Source organism: Eleutherodactylus coqui, chromosome 1, assembly GCF_035609145.1.
Source record: "Eleutherodactylus coqui strain aEleCoq1 chromosome 1, aEleCoq1.hap1, whole genome shotgun sequence".
Classification (NCBI taxonomy): Eukaryota; Metazoa; Chordata; class Amphibia; order Anura; family Eleutherodactylidae; genus Eleutherodactylus; species Eleutherodactylus coqui.
The window spans coordinates 329,077,818-329,098,832 of NC_089837.1; the positions used below are offsets into that span (position 1 = coordinate 329,077,818).

Below are 21,015 nucleotides of genomic sequence, written 5' to 3' on the forward strand. Positions count from 1 at the left end.
TAGAACATGCAACGCTCTCAAAGTACAGCGTTGAAGACGCTGCATTTTCAGCCTTGTGTGAACAGCCCCATTGAAATGAATGGGAGTGTTGTACAGCGTTTAGCTCAGCGCTGAAAACAGCGCTAAACACTGTACACAAATGCCTGTGTGAGGGAGGCCTTAGGTGGTAAAAATAGACTGATAGAATTTGTTTATATTTGTTAAAAGCACCAAAATTGGGAATATTTTGAAAAAAATTGTAATTTTTTCACATTTTCAGCTGCAATATGTCAAATATGTGCGAACATACGGTACAAATTTTTGAAAAGATATATATTCCATCTGTTTACTTCATACTGGAAGCAGATTGGAAAAACATTAGTTTTATTTAACCATAAATTTAACATTAATTATTAAAATTTTAAGGAATATTTTGTTTTCCTACAGCAAGCCAACATTGCAAAGGCTCATAGGTGTCAGAATGATAGTTATTCTAAGAAATGACCCCATTGTAAAAACTACACCCCCTTAGTGTATTCACTGAGGGGTGTCCTGAGTATTTTGACCCAACAGTTTTTTTTTCAGGAGTTAAAATTTTTGCAAATATGTCATTTTAAAGACAGGTTTTTTCAATAGTGCACATGAAAATGGGGATTTGCCCCCAAAATGGATACCCCCATTTGTCCTGTGTTCAAAAATATACACATTGTGACCCTAATCTTATGTCCGTATGCACAGCGGGGCTCAAACCGAAAGGGGCAGCCGGGTCTTTCAGAACAGACATTTTGCTTGAAGGTGTTTTAGTCCCCATTGCCCACTTGTAGAGCCCTTGAGCGGCCAAAACGATATAAAACCCCCAAAAATGACCCAATGTTGAAAACTGTACCCCTTAATGATTTTATCTAGGGGTGCACTGCGCATTTCGGCCCCACCATTTTTTAATGAATCTAAGCAAAGCAGAAGGAAAAAAAATGCAATTTTAATTTTTTTAGCAATTGTGTCAATTTAAAAAGTTTTTTTGTACAGCACACATATGAATGAAGACTTGCGCCTCAAAATGGATACCCCTATTTGTCCTGTGTTCAGAAACATACCCATTGTGGCCCTAATCTACTTACAAGACACATGGCTAGGCCTGGAATGGAGGGAACACCCACTGGGTTTCAGGACAGAACTGAATAGATTCCAAGCCCCATTGCTTACTTGTAGAGCCATCAAGGTGCCAAAACGACTGAACGCCCCCCCCCCCCAAGTGACTCCATTTTGAAATCTAGACCCCGTAGCCCATTTATCTAGGTGTGTAGTAGGCATTTTGACCCTACGTTTTTTACGAAAATTATTATAAAGCATGTAAAAAATAAAAGAATTTAATATGTTTCACAAATGTTTCAGGCCAGTTTCCTTTGTTTCAAGCAAAACTGGGGAGATGCACCCAAATTTGATGGCACTAGTTCTGTGTTTAGCAATACCCCCATTGTAGCCGCAATCTATGTATAGGACACATGGCTAGGCATATAATGGAAGGAACAGGACACAACTGAATAAATTCCAGGCCACGTTGCACACTTGTGCAGAAAATAAATTGACTCCCTAAAAAGACCCCCCCTTTGGCATTCCCTAAATCAGTGTTGGCAAACCTTTTAGAGACCGAGTGCTCAAACTGCAACCCAAAACCTACTTATTTATTGCAAAGTGCCAACACATCAGGGGGCGGGGCTTATCACGACATATGATTTTACCTCCATCGTTATAAAAAGAACAGGGCCGTTTCAAAATAGACAGCGTGCAGATTTTGACTGCTTTTTAGATGTGGAAATACTGCAGAATGTCTTCAGCGGAAATTTCTGTGGAAAATTCAGCAGCATTTCCACATCCAAAAAGCAGTCAAAATCTGCATCCGGTTTATTTTGAAACAGCCATGCCCATTTCTGCCACATGTAAACATACCCCACAGCGGCCCCCATCGTAATAGTGACACCCCCCAGCGGCCCCCATCGTAATAGTGACACCCCCCAGCGGCCCCCAGCGTACCAGTGACACCACCCAGCGTACCAGTGACACCCCCCAGCGGCCCCAAGTGTTCCAGTGACTCCCCCCAGCGGCCCCCAGCATACCAGTGACACCCCCGAGCGTACCAGTGACACCCCCCAGCGGCCCCCCGCGTACCAGTGACAAATCACAGTGGCCCCCCGCATACCAGTGACAGACCACAGCGGCCCCCCGCATACCAGTGACAGACCACAGCGGCCCCCCGCGTACCAGTGACACCCCCCCTAGCACCAGTGACATCCCCCCTAGCAGCTCCCTGGGTACCAGTGACACCCCCCCCCCAGCTGCCCCCGGGTACCAGGGAACCCCCCAGCTGACCCCCGGGTACCAGTGAAAACCCCTCAGCTGCCCCTGGGTACCAGTGACACCCCCCCAGCTGCCCCCTGGCTACCAGTTACACCCCCTCCCCAGCTGACCCCCAGGTACCAGTGACACCTCCCAGCTGCCCACCAGGCACTAGTGACACCACCCCAGCAGCCGCCCTGGGTACCAGTGACACCCCCCCAATGGCCGCCCCGGTAGCAGCGACACCCCCAGCGCCCCCCCCCCCCCTGGTACCAGTGACACCCCCCAGCGGCCCCATGGGTACCAGTGACACCCTCCCAGCGCCCCCCCGGGGACCAGTGACACCCCGTCCCCCCGGGTAGCAGTGACACCCCCCCAGCAGCCCCCTGGGTACTAGTGACACCCCCCCAACAGCTCCCGGGTACCAGTGACACCCCCCCAGTGGCTCCCCGGGTACTAGTGACACCCCCTCAGCGCCCCCCCGGGTACCAGTGACAACCGCTCAACAGCCCCCCGGGTACCAGTGAAACCCCCCCGGGTACCAGTGACACCCCCCCAGCAGCCCACCAGGTACCAGTTTCCCCACCCCTAGCAGCCTCCCTGGTACTAGTGACACCCCGCAGCGTCCCCACAGTCTGCTGCAGCCGCTCCGTACCCTGCACTCCAGCTGTTGCCGCTCCCTCCAGCCTCTGCTGACAGTGGCTGTGCTCAAGCTGCCGGCGCTCTGTCTCCTGCTGCCGCCGACGCTCCCTCCAGTGTCCCTGCTGCTGTCGCTGATCTCCCTACCTCGGTCCGCCGCTGCTCCTTTGCTGTCCCCTCTGCTGCCAATTCCTTCGCCGCTGACGCTTCCGCTGGTAAGGCCACACACGTTCCCAGCCTTCCAGAAGCTTTTGGGGGGGGGGGGGGGGGCGTTACAACATGTAAAACCCCTGTATTATGTCGCCACCCCTAACTTCTGGTGGCGACACAATTCAAGAATACCGGGGAGCTGCGGCCCCTGCCAGTATTCATTAGTGGTGAGCACATGCCAGCAGGGAGGGCTCTGCGTGCCGCCTCTGGCACGCGTGCCATAGGTTCGCCACCACTGCCCTAAATCTTAGGCTGGATTCACACGAACGTATGTCGGCTCGGTTTTCACGCCGAGCCAATATACGTCCTCCTCATCTGCAGGGGGGGAGGTGGAAGAGCCAGGAGCAGGAACTGAGCTCCCGCCCCCTCTCTGCCTCCTCTCCACCCCTCTCTGCCCCTCTGCACTATTTGCAATGAAAGGAGGCTGGATGGGGGCGGGGCTAAGTGTCGCAGATTAGCCCCAACCACATCCCGCCCCCATTGCAAATAGTGCAGAGGGGCGGAGAGGAGGTGGGAGCTCAGTTCCTGCTCCTGGCTCTTCCATCCTCCCCCCTCTGCAGATGAGGACACCGTATATCGGATCGGTGTGAAAACCGAGCCGACATACGTTTGTGTGAATCCAGCCTTAGATAAAATGAATAATGTAAACTGTGTGGTATGTCTGAAAACATGGGTGATTACGAAGGCCCGGTTTGGATGGGCACATGGGGCAATAAAACCAGATATCCCTCTTTCTCCCATTATTGCGGCAAACATAAGACTTTTTTAGGGGTTATTTCTTGACCTGAGAAAGTGGTGCTCTGTGAGGCTTCGTAAGCCTGCTGAGATGTGGTGGTCTCACATAGCGCAGTAAGATATGATAGCCAAGTTCCGTATCAATAGATTGCTAAAATTTGTGCTGAAACTCCACAGTTAGGGCTTGTCTAGACCGGCGTATATCGGTTGTGTTTTCACACCCGGCTGATATACGCTGTCCCTCTCTGCAAGGGGAGGAGGCGGGCCTGGCAGGGAGCTAGTGCACTAAGTGGCGAGGGGCGGGAGCTCAGTGCACTAAGTCTTGGCCCGGCCTGCCTCCTCCCCCTGCAGAGAGGGACAGCATATATCGGCCGGGCGTGAAAACACAACCGATATATGCCTGTCTGAATAAGCTCTTAGGGCGCCCACGGACTGGCGATTTTTTTTCCTTGCGAAATTCGCAGCATTTTTTTCTCTGCAGGGGTCTATGGGACTTGTAATGTTAAAATCGCAATTTCGCGGTAAATTGCGATTTTGCGCGATCGCGATTTTAACATTACAAGTCCCATAGACCCCTGCAGAGAAAAAAATGCTGCGAATTTCGCAGGGAAAAAAAATCGCCAGTGGGTGGGCGCCCTTATAATGTATTTTTTGGAGATTCGTATGAGAAAATATGACCAAAATAAGAATTATGTCTAAAAAATGTGTGATTCTGCATACGATCAGGCCACCTCTATCACATGGCAGTAATGTGTGATGCTGGAACATGTTAAAAGTGTTTCGCCAGCAAAGGACTCAGTCAGAGTCCGAGAAAGGAGTCCAATCCAACTGTTCTGATATTTCAATGCCTACATTACAAAGTCTTCATTTAGAAGTTGATGCGAAATCCAAGGTGATAAAATGTAATCACATGTGAACTCCCAGTTAGGGTACGTCACATGTAGCGGAAATGCTGCAAATTTTCGGCATAGGAAAATTCACATCATTTGTGCAGATTTTATCTAGTAATCAGGTGTGTATCTGCAACTGATTGTGCCATCAGCACGCCCCGTCAGCATGTAGCCTCTAGTTAGCCCTGCCGGTTAGGTGATGCCACTACCACACCTCTGACCAGCAGGACTAATTAGAGGCCACCGGGTGGAGTATTGCATAGGGAGGGGGAGCACTGAAGCTCCTGAAATCCGCAGCATTTTGCCTACCTGTGCACCTACCCTTAAAGCATGTTCACACGGGGTGGATTTGCTGCAGAGTGTCCGCACAGGACACTGCAGCTGACAGTTCTACAGCTGACAGTCTACATCAAAACCCGCACCATTTGGTACGCAGTTTGATGTGGTTTGTAACGTGGATTTTGGTGCAGAAATCACCCCTTCATTGAGAAGAGATGTATTCCGCAGCGTACTCAGTGCTAAAGGGGACATGCTGCGGATTTAACGCCTTAGTGACCACCCCATTGCCTTTTTACATCCTGCTTTGGTGGGCTTTAATCCCCATAGACGTAAAAACATGCTTCCTCTGGTGATTAAAGCCACATGGGCTATGGATGTGACAGCTCCATGCTGCCAGTGACCGAAGGTAGCTGACAACCTGGAGCTGTCATGGGGGGCCGCGGGAACCCCCCATCCCCACACGATTGACGGTATCCGATGGCTATCTATATGTACCATATAATGTACTGAAGGTGAAATGGAAAACAAAACGAAATTCCGCTACCTTTGAGTACGTCTTGTTTCCACGGCATACACAATGCAACAAAAATGACATGATAACTTTATTCTATGGGTCAGTACGATTACTACAATACCAAATTTACATCGTTTTTTAATCTGTACTACTTTTCTTTTTTCTCAAAGATATTTAATTTTTAAAAATAATTTTCTGCCGCCATCTTCTGAGCGCAATAACTTTTTATTTTTCCGTGAACATAGTTTTGCGTCCTGTAGTTTCTGGAGTGCATACGACTTTTTGATCGCTTTTTATTACATTTTTTTCTCGGAGATGGGGTGATAAAAAAAAGCGCAATTCTGCCGTTCTTTATTTATTTTTTCTGATGGTGTTTGCCGTGCGGGGTAAATAATGTGTTACTGTGATAGATTGGACTTTAATGGACGCAGCGATAAGTATTTTTATTTAATTATGTAGATTATTAAACTCTAAATAAGGCAAAAGGGGTTTTTATTATTTTTATTTAGTTTTTTTTAATAATTACTAAAACTTTTTAAAACTTATTTTTACTTTTCTGTTTAGTTCCTGAACGGGACAAGAACTTGCGATGCTTTGATCGCTCCTGCAGTATCATGTTATGCCATAGCATTACATTATACCACGATCTGGCAGGTAGCCTATTTAGCCACGCCACAGTCAGAAGGCCGCCGGTTGCCATGACACCCGGCACGGGTTTTGAAGCTCCCCTTCTGCTGCAGAAATCTCGCAGAATTTCTGTGCGGTCCCGCTGCGGACATTCCGCCCCGTGTGAACCAAGCCTTAGGTGATACGTGTCAGATTTCCAAAAGCTTGGTGCCTAAGGGGTTAAGCAGTGAGTGCTGAAAGCTTTCCCAGCAGTATGGAGTAGCGGTGACATAGGAGAGCCTAGAGCAGCGCAGTATACAGCAGGACACCTTCTTGGGGTATATACTGAGCATGTCCTTCCTTACCGCCCCTGTAGAGGTGCTTATAGTGCGGGGAGGGGCTGTGCTGCACCCACACCCAGTGTTTACAGGAAGTATACATATATGCTTGTACTGTGCACACAGCTAGTTCTCGGCGCTGCACTAATAGTACAAGCAGTTCTCAGCGGAGGAGGCGCCGCTCCTCTCCACACAACTCGTCAGCAGCTGCCAGTTCTTCTTGACGTCACACAGCGTGCAGGAAAGAGCTCGTTCATGAAGTGAACCCCTCCTCCCCCTCCCCCAGCTTCCAGGGGGACGTTCCTGCAGGACGTCATTACGCTTTACCCAACATGCAATTCTCCTGAATACTTCACTGTCATTGGTTGGGAGGCGTGTTTATGCAGATTTCCATGACCTGTTTCATTCTATCACACTAAAGTAATATCGTGCCATATTACACTATACCATACAGTATGCAGGGACATGCATATTGGTATTAGATGCCTGAACAGCAAACAGAGAAAGCGAGCGGTGGACTAAAGTTCTTCTCCACAATACTACGTGGTAGCCTGCAGGGTGGGGGAAGTCAATGCAGAGAATAGCAGGTTAAGACTATACTTTCAGGGATCATTTCTAAAGTGTTTAACTTGGGAAACTGCATCCTAAAGTGTGCCAACCTACCAACCACGAGGAGGAGCTGTAGTGATCTCCTCTGAGCGTGAAGGGAGCTCTCAGTTCTGCTTCGTTGCAGGTGCTGATTGCTGTTGATGACTGTTCTCCTTCTCTGTTACAGGGAAGGTGGAGGAGGAGATCACAAGCTGAGTGGTTGTTTATTTTTAATCTGTGATACAATCAGAAACTAATAAGTAAATTACCATTCTTTGTTTTGTATGTTGATGGTTTTATACAAAGTCATTGGAAGGTTTATAAACTTGAAGCTATTTTCATTAATTCCTTAGTTACTACCCCAAATTTTGGAAATCTAACATGTTACTTTAACATTGAATAATGCTCATGTCAACGGCTGTGATGAATGCTGCGATGGCGCCTTCCCCAAAACCCCCATCCTTACCACTCCGAATCCTCTGTCTGCGTCCCACATGAAGGGATAGTGCATGAGCATGACGCGCAGGCGGCGGTGGGGCTGCATATTCACTCGATACTTCCACTGTACTACAGAGGAATAGCGTGACGGACAGCTTCCATTGATTACAATGGAAGCCAGCCGTGCAAATTCCTGCGGCAAATAGGACATGCCGCGTATTATTTCACGCTGCAGAATTCCATGATGGAATTCCGCTGCGTGAACATTGAGCTATTAGGATAAATAGAACCTAATAGCTTCAGTGTAACGCCATGGATTTCCGCTGCATATCACGTGCCAGGAATCCGTCCGTGGGCATTAGCCCTAACTCTGTAAAGGTTTTGCATATCCAAGTGATTCTGAAATAGTTTTTTCGCCACCATATTGTACTTCAGTTGGGTCTCTTACACGCATTTTTTAATGCGATTGTCAATGGGACTTTGTAATGTTAAAAATACATTGCAAGTTGGTGCTTTGTGATTTTTGTGCGATGCGTTTTTAACATTGGAAAGTCCCATTAAAAAACTCAGCGGTATTGCAGCGTTAAAAAAACGCAAATGGTTAGGAGCCCTTAGGCCTCCCTCACACGCTGCGTTTACTGCAGATTCCGTCTGGTTTCAGCAGCGCTGGCATGCGTTATGCCAGCGTTTTGGTTGCGTTTTGAGCTGCAGCAAAAGCTGCTGATAAAAGAAAAAAAATCAATACTTACCTATCTAATGAAGTCACTGTCCCCGACGCCGCTGTCGGGATCTTGTAAAGCCAGCCGATTGCTCTGTTTGGCTAAGCGCCGTTGAGTGACAGCCGGCTGAGCCAATCAGAGCCAGCACTGAATGCATCCAATCATAGCCATTCAATTAATGAATGGCTGTGATTGGACGCATCTAGAACTGGCTGTGATTGGCTGAGTGGGCTGTCACTCAGTGGCGCTCAGCTAATTAGAGCAATCTCTCGTTGGAGACGGGGATTTCGAATCCCCATCACGAGAGAAAAAGTTCCCCTGCTGGCTGACAAGTCCTGAGAGCGCCGCGGACAGTGACATCACCTGTAAGGTGGGTATTCTTTTTTTTTTTACTCAGGCAGTGTAGCTAGGGCATTTATTGCTGCCAAAAGCGCGGTACCAAGTTACAATAGGCAACGCAGGGCTGAAAACGGCCAAACATAGAACATGCAGCGCTCTCAAAGCGCAGCGTTGAAGATGCAGCATTTTCAGCCTTGTGTGAACAGCTCCATTGAAATGAATGGGCAATCTGATGGATACCGCCGATCGCATTAAAGTGTAAAAAATTTTTTAAAAAGTTAAGGATTCAGCTGAGCGTATTCACCCCCGTCCTCCGCAATGTCCGGCGGCAATCTGGTCCTTCAGGACCCAACGCCGGTCTTCTACACCAGACGTTATTACATCAGCCGCATACGCAGAAGGGCGGGAGGCCCGGGAAATTTGAAATCTCCTGGTTACTGAAGGTAGCCGGGAGGCAGGAGATGTCACTGGGGACCATGGTGACTGGTCCTCGGGCCGATGATCACTCCTAGCTATCAAAGGTCGTCAAGAGCCTGGAGATGTCACGGGGGCCGCAGTATGCAGTTCCTGGTCATGTGATTGCTGTTATCCAATGGATAATGGGGATCACGTAAAAGTTTTTTAAAAAGTTGAAGTTTCATCTCCCATCACTGATGTGAAGAGATGAAACTTCTTACCGGAGGCCTCCGTATTTGAACCCTGATGCAATTCTCCTCCACGGACCTTCCCCGGCTTCTGCACATGCCCCACTGGCAAAATGCCGGACACATGCGCGGGAGCCCAGGAAATTTAAATCTCCTTGCTCCCAGATACCAATAGTCACTGAGGGTCTGGAGCAGTGACCCGTGGCCTCGTTAAGCAGTCCCCAGTCACGTGATAAAAAGGTATCTACCTTACTCCAGTCTCTGGCGGCTATGGGTACCCGCGTCATCGCTTAGCAACGGTGCGGGAAATATAAGCAAAAAAAGGTTTACTACTCATGACAGCCTGTGTGAGTTCGCAGTTATGCACATTACTTTATGTGGTCGTATGCAGGTCCACAGCCGGGACCCTGTCAATAGCAAAATACACTTGAGGGATTCTGAGGTGAAAAATCGTGTGTCTGCTTGTTTCCATGTCGGAATTTCGAATGTGGATTTTGCCCATTAAGAGGGTAACATCCTGGTGCAGATCTGTGTCAAAAAACAGGGCAGAAAGCCATGGATTTTTAAGCAGTTTTTAGAGGCAGAATTTTTCAGCGATTCCACCATGTGAACATACTCTTAAAGTTCTTCATGCTGGATCAGCTTATTGGTGGGGGGTTGTCCTAATGTCTGTACTATTTGTTCTGCATAATCAATAACTATGAAGCTATATAAACACCTAAATGTGCGACAAATGCAGACGTAATTTACTTTGATATCGTACATACCAGAGTCTGAATACAGAAAGAAATAAGCATCTTTGTGCAGATTGCTGGAAATGTATACAGGATTGCAATGTTCCCTGCCATAAGCTTTCAATGTCTGTGGCAATGTACCTGACCATATGATACAGGCAGGTGCATTACACCCATGTGACCTCGGGGTAATTGCAGTGCTGTAGTGAAGCTTAGTTGAAGTGCTAATAATTCTACAGCATTAGACACTCATTATAAGGGTGCATTCAGACGACCGTATATCGGCCGGGTATTCACGCCGGCCGATATACGGCGTCTCTCTCTGCAGGGGGAGGAGGCTGGAAGAGTTGGGAGCAGTGCTCTAAGCTCCCGCCTCCTCTCTGTCTCCTCTCCACCCCCCTGCACTATTTTCAATGAGGAGAGGCGGGACAGGGCGGAGCTAATTCCTAGAACTTAGCCCCGCCCCGCCTCCTCTCATTGCAAATAGTGCAGAGGGGCGGAGAGGGGGCGGGAGTTCAGAGCACTGCCCCTGGCTCTTCCAGCCTCCTCCCCCTGCAGAGAGAGAGACGCCGTATATCGGCTGGGCATGAAAACCCGGCCGATATACGGTCGTCTGAATGCACCCTAAGAATAAGCTAGACAACCTGAAATATTTTTTCACATTACACAAAGTCTAAGCTTGAACCCATTCGTGACACGGCCTATCTTAGTCATAAGGACGCAAAGATTTTGTTTATTTTTCATCCCCACATTTCAAAAGTCATAACTATTTTATTTTTTCATCAACTTGGCGATATGAGGGCTTGCTTTTTGCACAGCGAGCTATAGTTTATTGCATTTTTGGGGGAGGTGAAATGAATAAAATAAACATTTTGGCTCCATTTTTTACAGTTTTTGCCAAGCAGGATAAATACTGTTTCCAATTTATAACACAGGTTGTTACGGTCACGATGGTATAAAATATGCATATTTATACAAAGAAGGGGGAAAGAGCACAAAAAGGGTTTTTTTGTTACTATATTTTTTGTCCCTATAGGAGACTTGAACTAGAAAAGCTATGATCGCACTGTATTACATTATTACTTACAATAGCAATTTCAGGCCCAGATGCCATTGGCCCATAGCGATTACATAAAGTGCTCCCTCTGTGAACCCTTTATATGCCACAATCTACATTGATATTTGCATGTAAGGAGACAACATCAGGGATCGATGTCCTCACCATTCCCCGCTGATGCAGCAGAAGTCAGCTGTGACTATTAGCACTATAAGGGCGCTTTCACACTAGTTTTTATGTTCAGTATTTTGTGAGCCAAAACCAGGAGTGAAGACAAAAGTTTAATGGAAAGATTTGCAAGTCTTCCATATTTTGGATCCAATCCTGGTTTTGGCTCACAAAAAACTGAACATAAAAACTGTTGTGTGAAAGCACCCTTAGGCCGCTTCCACACGGGCTACAAAATCATGTGGTTTTGTAGCAATGCAACATCCCTACAAAACGCATGTATGAGAAGCCCATGGCTTCCAATGGGTTCCTTCACAAGAGCGAGGTTTTGCAGCCTGCAACATTGCTAGAATACAAAATCGCAGCATGCTCTACACTGCAATTTGCTATGTTTTGCAGCCCATGTTTTCCTATGGAGCCTTCCCTTCTGTTGCATCACATCGCACAAAAATGACGTTTTCATGCGGTGAGATGCAACTTTTACAATAGGAATTCCTACTGTAAAAGCCCTAAAATAAGCTCTAGCTGCAATAAAAAAACAGATATATCACTTAACAGCCGCTGCTGCACTTCTTTGCAGCTCCCCGACACTTGTCTTCAGTCTATTTTTCTTGGTCTGGGGTTTTAAAAGCCCCGTCTCCACGAAGCGCTGCCTCTGATTGTTTTTTGAGCGCCATGGCTTAGCCAATCAGAGCCAGCTCTTGATGAACCAATCACAGCCATTTATTGAACTCACAGCCAATCAGAGCCAGCGTTCGATGAACCAATCACCAATATGATTGGTTCATCGAATGCTGGCTTTAATTGGCTGAGCCGCGGTGCTTAAGAACCAATCAGAGGCAGCGCTTCCTGGAGGCAGGGTTTTTCAAACCCCGGACCAGGAAGGATTGCCTGAAGACAAGAGTCGGGGAGCTGTGGAGAAGTGCGGCAGCGGTTGTTAAGTGTTGTATTTGTTTTTTTTTTTTAAATTGCAGCCAGGACTTACTCTTGGGGTAGGGCTTATATTTCAAGCTCCCCCGAAAATCCAAGCAAAAGAGCGGTACAAAGCCGCTCGACTTTGTAGCGTTATGTGCGACTTTCTAGTGACACAAATTCACGATTTTGTCGGATGTTGTCTACTGAGTGGAATCATATATACTAATGTTTAAAAACACGACTGTGACTTCATCCCGATTTGCAGGTGTGAAACTCACACCTGCAAAACGCGATGTAACCATTGATTTCAATGGTTTCGTTTTGACTAGCGTGTTCGTGACTAGCTGTGTTCGTAACGACCCAGAAAAAAAGTCAGTACATTATTTAACCCACAGAGTGCCAGCTATTAAAAGCAAATATGAAAAAATTGGGAAAAATAGTTAATCTCGCCCTACAAAAAACAGAATACAAAGTGATCAATATGTCAAATGGATCAACAAATGGTACTATTAAAAAGTGCAAATCCCGCATTCTGCAAAAAAACCCTAAAAACTTCAGAACACCATTGACAAAAAAAGAAAAATGTTTGGGGTCTTTGAATGCAGCCATAAACAAAAAATACATTTTTTTAAGAAAGTGTGAAAAAGTTGCAAAAAACCTATATAAGGGTGACTACCCACTGCAGTTCTTTTCACTGCGAAACTCGCTGCGTTTTTTTTCCCTCCAGGGGTCTATGGGACCTGTTAATGTTAAAATTGCGATTTTGCACAATCGTGATTTTAACATTACAAGTCTCATAGACCCCTGGAGAAAAAAAATGCTACGAATTTCGCAGTGAAATAAAATTGTCGTGGGTAGTCACCCTAAGGCCTCAGTCAGACGGGCGTTTTTTCGACCGATTTGCGCATGCGTCCGGCGATTTTTTAAAACCATTGCTTAGCAATGGTATCGGACACATGAGCGCTTTTTATGCGCTCGTCCGATAAATTATAGAACAGAAATCACAGATCGCACCTATGTGCGATCTGCGATTCCTCTTCTCTTCTCTATATGCGCTCAATGGGGCCGGCGGCAGCAGCGCCGACCCCATTGAGAACATATAGAAGACAAATCATTCTTCTCTGCCACAGCTGTAACAGCTGTGGCAGAGAAGAACGATGTTTGCCCATTGAATTCAATGGAGCCGGCAATACAGCCGGCTCCATTGAAAGCAATGGGCTGCCGGCGTGTGCGGGATGAATTGTCGGGAAGGGCTTAAATATATAAGCCCTTCCCTGCAATTCATCCAGAAATGTGTAAAAATAAAAAAATATATATATACTCACCTTGTCCCGGCAGCCAGAGTTCAGTGCGGCCGGCCTGCAGTGGGTGTGAGTGAGAGGTGCCCCTGATTGGCTGAGCCAATCAGGGGGCAGGTCTGACTCACACCCCCTTCACAATTCATCCCACACTCGCCCGCAGCGCATTGCTTTCAATGGAGCCGGCTGTATTGCCCGTTTCTAATGAAATGCGGCTAGGAGCAGATTTTCGGGCCCCGATCACGCGATTTGCGGATGCGCATCCATCATGTGATCCGCAAATCGCGCAAAAAAACGCCCGTCTGACTAAGGCCTAAATTTAGAATTGACATAATCGTACTGGCCTGCAGAATTTATTTAACCCCTTAAGCACATGGCCTTTTTATTCTATTTTCGTTTTTTCTTCCCCCATTTAAAAAAAATCATAACTCTTTTATTCTTCCATCGCCCTCGCTTCCTAAGGACTTGATTTTCGTGGGACAAGCTGTGTTTTTCAATGTTACTATTCTATGTACCATATAATGTACTGAAAGTGAAATGGAAAAAATGAAATTCCGCTACCTTTGAGTACGTCTTGTTTCCACGGCATACACAATGCAACAAAAATGACATGATAACTTTATTCTATGGGTCAGTACGATTACTACGATACCAAATTTACATGGTTTTTTAAACTGTACTTCTTTTTTTTTTTCTCAAAGATACTTAATTTTTTAAAATTATTTTCTGCCGCCATCTTCTGAGCGCAATAACTTTTTATTTTTCTGTGAACATAGTTTTGCGTCCTGTAGTTTCTGGAGTGCATACGACTTTTTGATCGCTTTTAATTACATTTTTTTCTTGGAGACGGGGTGATAAAAAAAACGCAATTCTGCTGTTCTTTATTTTTTCTGATGGCGTTTGCCGTGCGGGGTAAATAATGCGTTACTTTGATAGATTGGACTTTAATGGACGCAGCGATAAGTATTTTTATTTAATTATGTAGATTATTTTACTCTAAATAAGGCAAAAGGGTTTTTTATTACTTTTTATTTATTTTTTTTAATAATTACTAAAACTTTTTAAAACTTATTTTTACTTTTCTGTTTAGTTCCTGAACGGGACAAGAACTTGCGATGCTTTGATCTCTCCTGCAGTATGATGTTATGCATTACATTATACCACGATCTGGCAGGTAGCCTATTTAGCCACGCCACAGTCAGAAGGCCGCCGGCTGCCATGACACCCGACACGGGTTTTGAAGCTCCCCTTCTGCTGCAGAAATCTCGCAGAATTTCTGTGCGGTCCCGCTGCGGACATTCCGCCCCGTGTGAACCAAGCCTTAGGTGATACGTGTCAGATTTCCAAAAGCTTGGTGCCTAAGGGGTTAAGCAGTGAGTGCTGAAAGCTTTCCCAGCAGTATGGAGTAGCGGTGACATAGGAGAGCCTAGAGCAGGGCAGTATACAGCAGGACACCTTCCTGAGGTATATACTGAGCACGTCCTCCCTCCCCGCCCCTGTAGAGGTGCTTATAGTGTGGGGAGGGGCTGTGCGGCACCCACACCCAGTGTTTACAGGAAGTATACATATATGCTTGTACTGTGCACACAGCTGGTTCTCTGCATATATTACAAGCAGCTATCAGCAGACGAGGCGCCGCTCCTCTCCACACAACTCATCAGAGGCTGCCAGTTCTTCCTGACGTCACACAGCGTGCAGGAAAGAGCTCGTTCATGAAGTGAGCCCCTCCCCCTCCCCCAGCTTCCAGGGGAACGTTCCTGCAGGACGTCATTACGCTTTACCCAACATGCAATTCTCCTGAATACCTCAGTGTCATTGGTCGGGAGGCGTGTTTATGCAGATTTCCATGACCTGTTTTCTTCTATCGCACTAAAGTAATATAGTACTATATTATACTATACCATACAGTACGCAGGGACATGGCTATTGGTGTTAGATGCCTGGACAGCTAACAGAGAGAAAGCGAGCGGTGGACTAAAGTTCTTCTCCACAATACTACGTGGTAGCCTGCAGGGTGGGGGAAGTCAATGCAGAGAATAGCAGGTTAAGACTATACTTTCAGGGATCATTTCTAAAGTGTTTAACTTGGGAAACTGCATCCTAAAGTGTGCCAACCTACCAACCACGAGGAGGAGCTGTAGTGATCTCCTCTGAGCGTGAAGTGAGCTCTCAGTTCTGTTTCGTTGCAGGTGCTGATTGCTGTTGATGACCGTTCTCCTTCTCTGTTACAGGGAAGGTGGAGGAGGAGATCACAAGCTGAGTGGTTGATACTTTATAATCCATGTTAAAATTAGAAATTAATGAGTAAATTAACATATTGTAGTGTCTATTTTAATGGTTTTATTTTAAATGGTTGGATGGTTTATATATGAACTTTAAAGGGGGTTGTCTCACAGCAGCAAGTGGGGTTATACACTTCTGTATGTCCATATTAATGCACTTTGTAATATACATCGTGCATTAAATATGAGCCATACAGAAGTTATTCACTTACCTGCTCCGTTGCTGGCGTCCCCGTCGCCATGGTGCCGTCTAACTTCGGTGTCTTCTTGCTTTTTTAGACGCGCTTGCGCAGATGGATCTTCTCCCTTCGGCTGGTCTTGGAAGCATCGGCGTTTTGGCTCCGCCCCCTTGTGCGCGTCATCGCGTAGCTCTGCCCCATGACGTGTGGCGGTTCCAGCCTCCTGATTGGCTGGAATCGGCACGTGACAGGGGCGGAGCTACGCGATGACGCGCACAAGGGGGCGGAGCCAAAACGCAGATGCTTCCGAGACCAGCCGAAGGGAGAAGATCCATCTGCGCAAGCGCGTCTAAAAAAGCAAGAAGACACCGAAGTTAGACGGCACCATGGCGACGGGGACGCCAGCAACGGAGCAGGTAAGTGAATAACTTCTGTATGGCTCATATTTAATGCACGATGTATATTACAAAGTGCATTAACATGGCCATACAGAAGTGTATAACCCCACTTGCTGCCGCGAGACAACCCCTTTAACTCCTTAAGAAGCAGAGCCTTTTTAGGGATTTTACCCATGTGGTGTTTTTACTGCTCCATTTTTTTTCCTTTAGCTACCAAAATTATTTTTGCTGCGTTTTTTTCCCCGTGACATACAAGACTATTTTTTAATATCTTTCTCACTGACTTTTTTTCCCCGTTTTTTTAGTTTAATTGGGGGTAAAATGCTAAAAAAAATGATTTTTTAAAACATTTTTAGTTTTTTTTAAAATTATTTTTATAGTTACACTAAAAATAAAGTATGGAAATGGGTTCCTCTATTTATTTCGGACGTTTTGATATATAGTATGTATGGTTTTGGTTTACAGGGAGCATACGGCAACGGTTTTTGTTGGCGTCTGCTTTGTGTTATTCTCTTTCTTATGTATGTATTGTTTTATTGTGTTATTTTGTTTTACTGATGTAAGTAATTGTGTTTTTTACTATCTATGTCCCCCATGACGTCATATAAGACCTCTGGGGGACATTCACATCTTTTTTTCTTTATTTGACATTTTCCCACTGTAGCTGGGGCATCCATAGGAGCCCTAGTTATAGGGGAAAGCAACCCCTGTGGTGACATTAGTCACCTGCAGAGCTGCCAGGGTCTAAGTCTGACCCTCCAGCTCTGCATAGCAGGGAATCCCAGGAGGTCACATGACCCCCCCCCCCCCCCCCCCCGAGGCTCCCGTACTGAAAGTAAATGTTACTTTCAGTTTCCCCATACAGTGCTCATTGAGCACTGTATATCGGGGAAGCAGTAGGCATGAAGGGTTAAAAACCACTCCTGTCTTCTGCTGCAGTTATCAGCTGTCACTAACAGCTGATAACCCGTTCCTGCCCTCTGACTCATTACAGAGGCAGGAGACTTAGAGCACCCCTGTATTTTTACTATCGGCGGTGCTCTAAGCCCAGGACCAGCCGCCGTATATTTACTGTGGCTGGTCCTAAATGGGTTAAACTATATTCATAAACTCCTTAGTTACCATGCCAAATTTTGGAAATTTAACATATCACTTTAACATTGAATAAGGCTCATGCCCACAGCATCTCCCCCAAACCCGCATACTAACCACTCCTGATCCTCTGTTCCCGTCCCACATCAAGGGCTAGTGCATGCGCATAACGCGCCAGCGGTGGGTGGGGCTGTATATTCACGCAATACTTCCAATGTGCTACAGAGCAATAGCATGACGGACAGCTTCCATTGATTACAATGGAAGCGAGCCAAGCAAATTCCTGCGGCAAATAGGACACGCCACGGATTACTTCATGCTGCAGAATTTCGTGATGGAATTCCACATCGTGAACATTGAGCTATTAGGATTAGGATTAATAGAGCCTAATAGCTGCAGTGTAACGCCGTGGATTTCCGCTGCATATCACGTGCCAGGAATCCGGCTGTGGGCATTAGCCCTAACTTTGTAAAGGTTTTGCATATCCAAGTGATTCTGAAATTGTTTTTCGCCACCATATTGTACTTCAGTTGGGTCTCTTACACACTTGCGTTTTTTAATGCGATTGTCAATGGGACTTTTTAATGTTAAAAACGCTGTTGGGACCTTGTAAAGCCGGCCGATTGCTCTGATTGGCTAAGCGCCGTTGAGTGACAGCCGGCTGAGCCAATCAGAGGCAGCACTGAATGCGTCCAATCATAGCCATTCAATTAATGAATGGCTGTAATTGGACGCATCTAGAACTGGCTGAGTGGGCTGTCAGTCAGTGGCGTTCAGCCAATCAGAGCAATCTCTCATTGGAGACGGGGATTTCGAATCCCCATCACGAGAGAAAAAGTTCCCCTGCTGGCTGACAAGTCCCGAGAGCGCCGCGGACAGTGACATCACCTGTAAGGTGAGTATTCTTTTTTTTTTTTTACTTAGGCAGTGTAGCTAGGGCATTTAGCGCTGCCAAAAGCACGGTACCAAGTTACAATAGGCAACGCAGGGCTGAAAACGGCCAAAAATAGAACATGTAACGCTCTCAAAGCGCAGCTTTGAAGACGCTGTGTTTTCAGCCTTGTGTGAACAGCCCCATTGAAATGAATGGGAGTGTTGTACAGCGTTTAGCTCAGCGCTGAAAACATAGCGCTAAACACTGTACACAAATGCCTGTGTGATGGAGGCCTTAGGTGGTAAAAATAGACTGATAGAATTTGTTTATATTTGTTAAAAGCACCAAAATTGGAAATATTTTGAAATTTTTTTTAATTTTTTCACATTTTCTACTGCAATATGTCAAATATGTGCGAACATACGGTACAAATTTTTGAAAAGATATACATTCCATCTGTTTACTTAATACTGGAAGCAGATTGGAAAAACATTAGTTTTATTGAACTATTACGGAGACGTACAAATTTAACATTAATTATTAAAATTTTAAGGAACATTTTGTTTTCCTACACTAAGCCAAGATTGCAAAGGTTCATAGGTGTCAGAATGATAGTTATTCTAACAAATGACCCCATTGTAAAAACTACACCCCCTTAGTGTATTAACTGAGGGGATCCTGATTATTTTGACCCAGCAGTTTTTTTCCAGGAGTTAATGCAATTTAGAAAAGAAAAAATAAAATGTAATATTTTTGCAAATACGTTATTTAAAGACAGGTTTTCTTTCAATAGTGCACATGAAAATGGGGATTTGCACCCCAAAATGGAAACCCCTGTTTGTCTTGTGTTCAAAAATACTGCGTATTTCGGCCCCACAGTTTTTGAATGAATCTAAGCAAAGCAGAAGGAAAAAAATACTATTTTAATTTTTTCAGCAACTGTGTCAATTTAAAAAGTGTTTTTTGTACAGCACACATATGAATGAAGACTTGCACCCCGAAATGGATACCCCTGTTTGTCTTGTGTTCAGAAACATACCCATTGTGGCCCGAATCTACTTACAAGACACATGGCTAGGCCTGGAATGTAGGGAACACCCATTAGTTTTCAGGGCACAACTGAATAAATTCCAAGCCCCATTGCTCACTTGTAGAGCCATCAAGGTGCTAAAACTACTGAACGCCCCCCCCCCCCAAGTGACTCTATTTTGAAGACCGTAAGTTTTTTACGAAAATTATTATAAAGCATGTGAAAAATAAAAGAATTTAATATATTTCATAAATGTTTTAGGCCATTTTTCTTTGTTTCAAGCAGGGAAAACTGGGGAGACGCACCAAAATTTGATGGCACTAGTTCTGTGTTTAGCAATACCCCCATTGAAGCCGCAATCTATGTATAGGACACATGGCTAGGCCTATAATGGAAGGAACAGGACACAATTGAATAAATTCGAGGCCACATTGCACACTTGTGCAGAAAATAAGACATGATAGCCAAGTTCCATATCAATAGATTGCTAAAATTTGTGTTGAAACTCCACAGTTAGGGCTTATTCAGACCGGCGTATATCGGTTGTGTTTTCACGCCTGTCTGATATAAGCTGTCCCTCTCTGCAGGGGGAGGAGGAGGGCCTGGCAGGGAGCTAGTGCACTGAGTGGCGAGGGACGGGAGCTCAGTGCACTAGCTCTTGGCCTGGCCTGTCTCCTCCCCCTGCAGAGAGGGACAGCATATATTGGCCGGGCGTGAAAACACAACCGATATCTGCCTGTCTGAATAAGCCCTTATAATGTATTTTTTGGAGCTTCCTATGAGAAAATATGACCAAAATAAGAATTATGTCTAAAAAATGTGTGATTCTGCATGTAATCAGGCCACCTCTATCACATGGCGGTTATGTGTGATGCTGGGACATGTTAAAAGTGTTTCGCCAGCAAAGGACTCAGTCAGAGTCCGAGAAAGGAGTCCAATCCAACTGTTCTGATATTTCGATGCCTACATTACAATGTCTTCATTTAGAAGTTGATGCGAAATCCAAGGTGAAAAAATGTAATCACATGTGAACTCCCAGTTAGGGTACGTCACATGTAGCGGAAATGCTGTAAATTTTCGGCATAGGAAAATTTACATCATCGGTGCAGATTTTATCTAGTAATCAGGTGTGTATCTGCAACTGATTGTGCCATCAGCACGCCCTGTCAGCATGTAGCCTCTAGTTAGCCCTGCTGGTCAGGTGATGCCACTACCACACCACTTGACCAGCAGGACTAATTAGAGGCCACTGGGTGGAGTATTGCATAGGGAGGGGGAGCACTGTAGCTCCTGAAATACGCAGCATTTTGCCTACATGTGCACGTACCCTTAACCCTTTCCAATCCATTTATTTTTTCTCATCCATTCTCCCCAGCTCCAAATAAATTGGAGCTGGGGAGAATGGATGAGAAAAAATACATTTTCCCTGCACCCTCCTGAACTGACAGAGTTCAGGAGGGTGCAGGTGCTCACTGCACCGTGGAGGGACCTGCTTACCTGTCCGGCGTCTTCCGCATTCTCCCTTCTGCCTACTGGCTTGGCGATCATGTGACCGCTGAGCTCAGGTGGCACCCAGCGGTCACATGATCGCCAGGCCGGGAGGCATAAGGGAGAATGCAGAAGACGCCGGACAGGTAAGCAGGTCCCCCCATGGTGCAGGCTCCCGACTCGGTGTTCATGTGACTGCTGGGGGTCAGGTAACACCTGCGGTCACATGATCGCTGGGCGGAATCTCC

The 21,015-nt window shown here is 45.9% G+C and overlaps 2 non-coding genes across 2 annotated transcripts; both read left to right on the plus strand.

Annotated features, from left to right (window-relative positions):
• Positions 1 to 7,114: 7,114 nt before the first annotated feature.
• LOC136593282 (small nucleolar RNA U3) lies at positions 7,115 to 7,333 on the plus strand. Its single transcript, XR_010788221.1, has one exon. It is a non-coding gene; the product is annotated as a small nucleolar RNA U3 (small nucleolar RNA).
• Positions 7,334 to 15,470: 8,137 nt separating this feature from the next.
• On the plus strand, positions 15,471 to 15,689 carry LOC136592878 (small nucleolar RNA U3). The gene has a single exon (XR_010788147.1). It is a non-coding gene; the product is annotated as a small nucleolar RNA U3 (small nucleolar RNA).
• Positions 15,690 to 21,015: the final 5,326 nt, after the last annotated feature.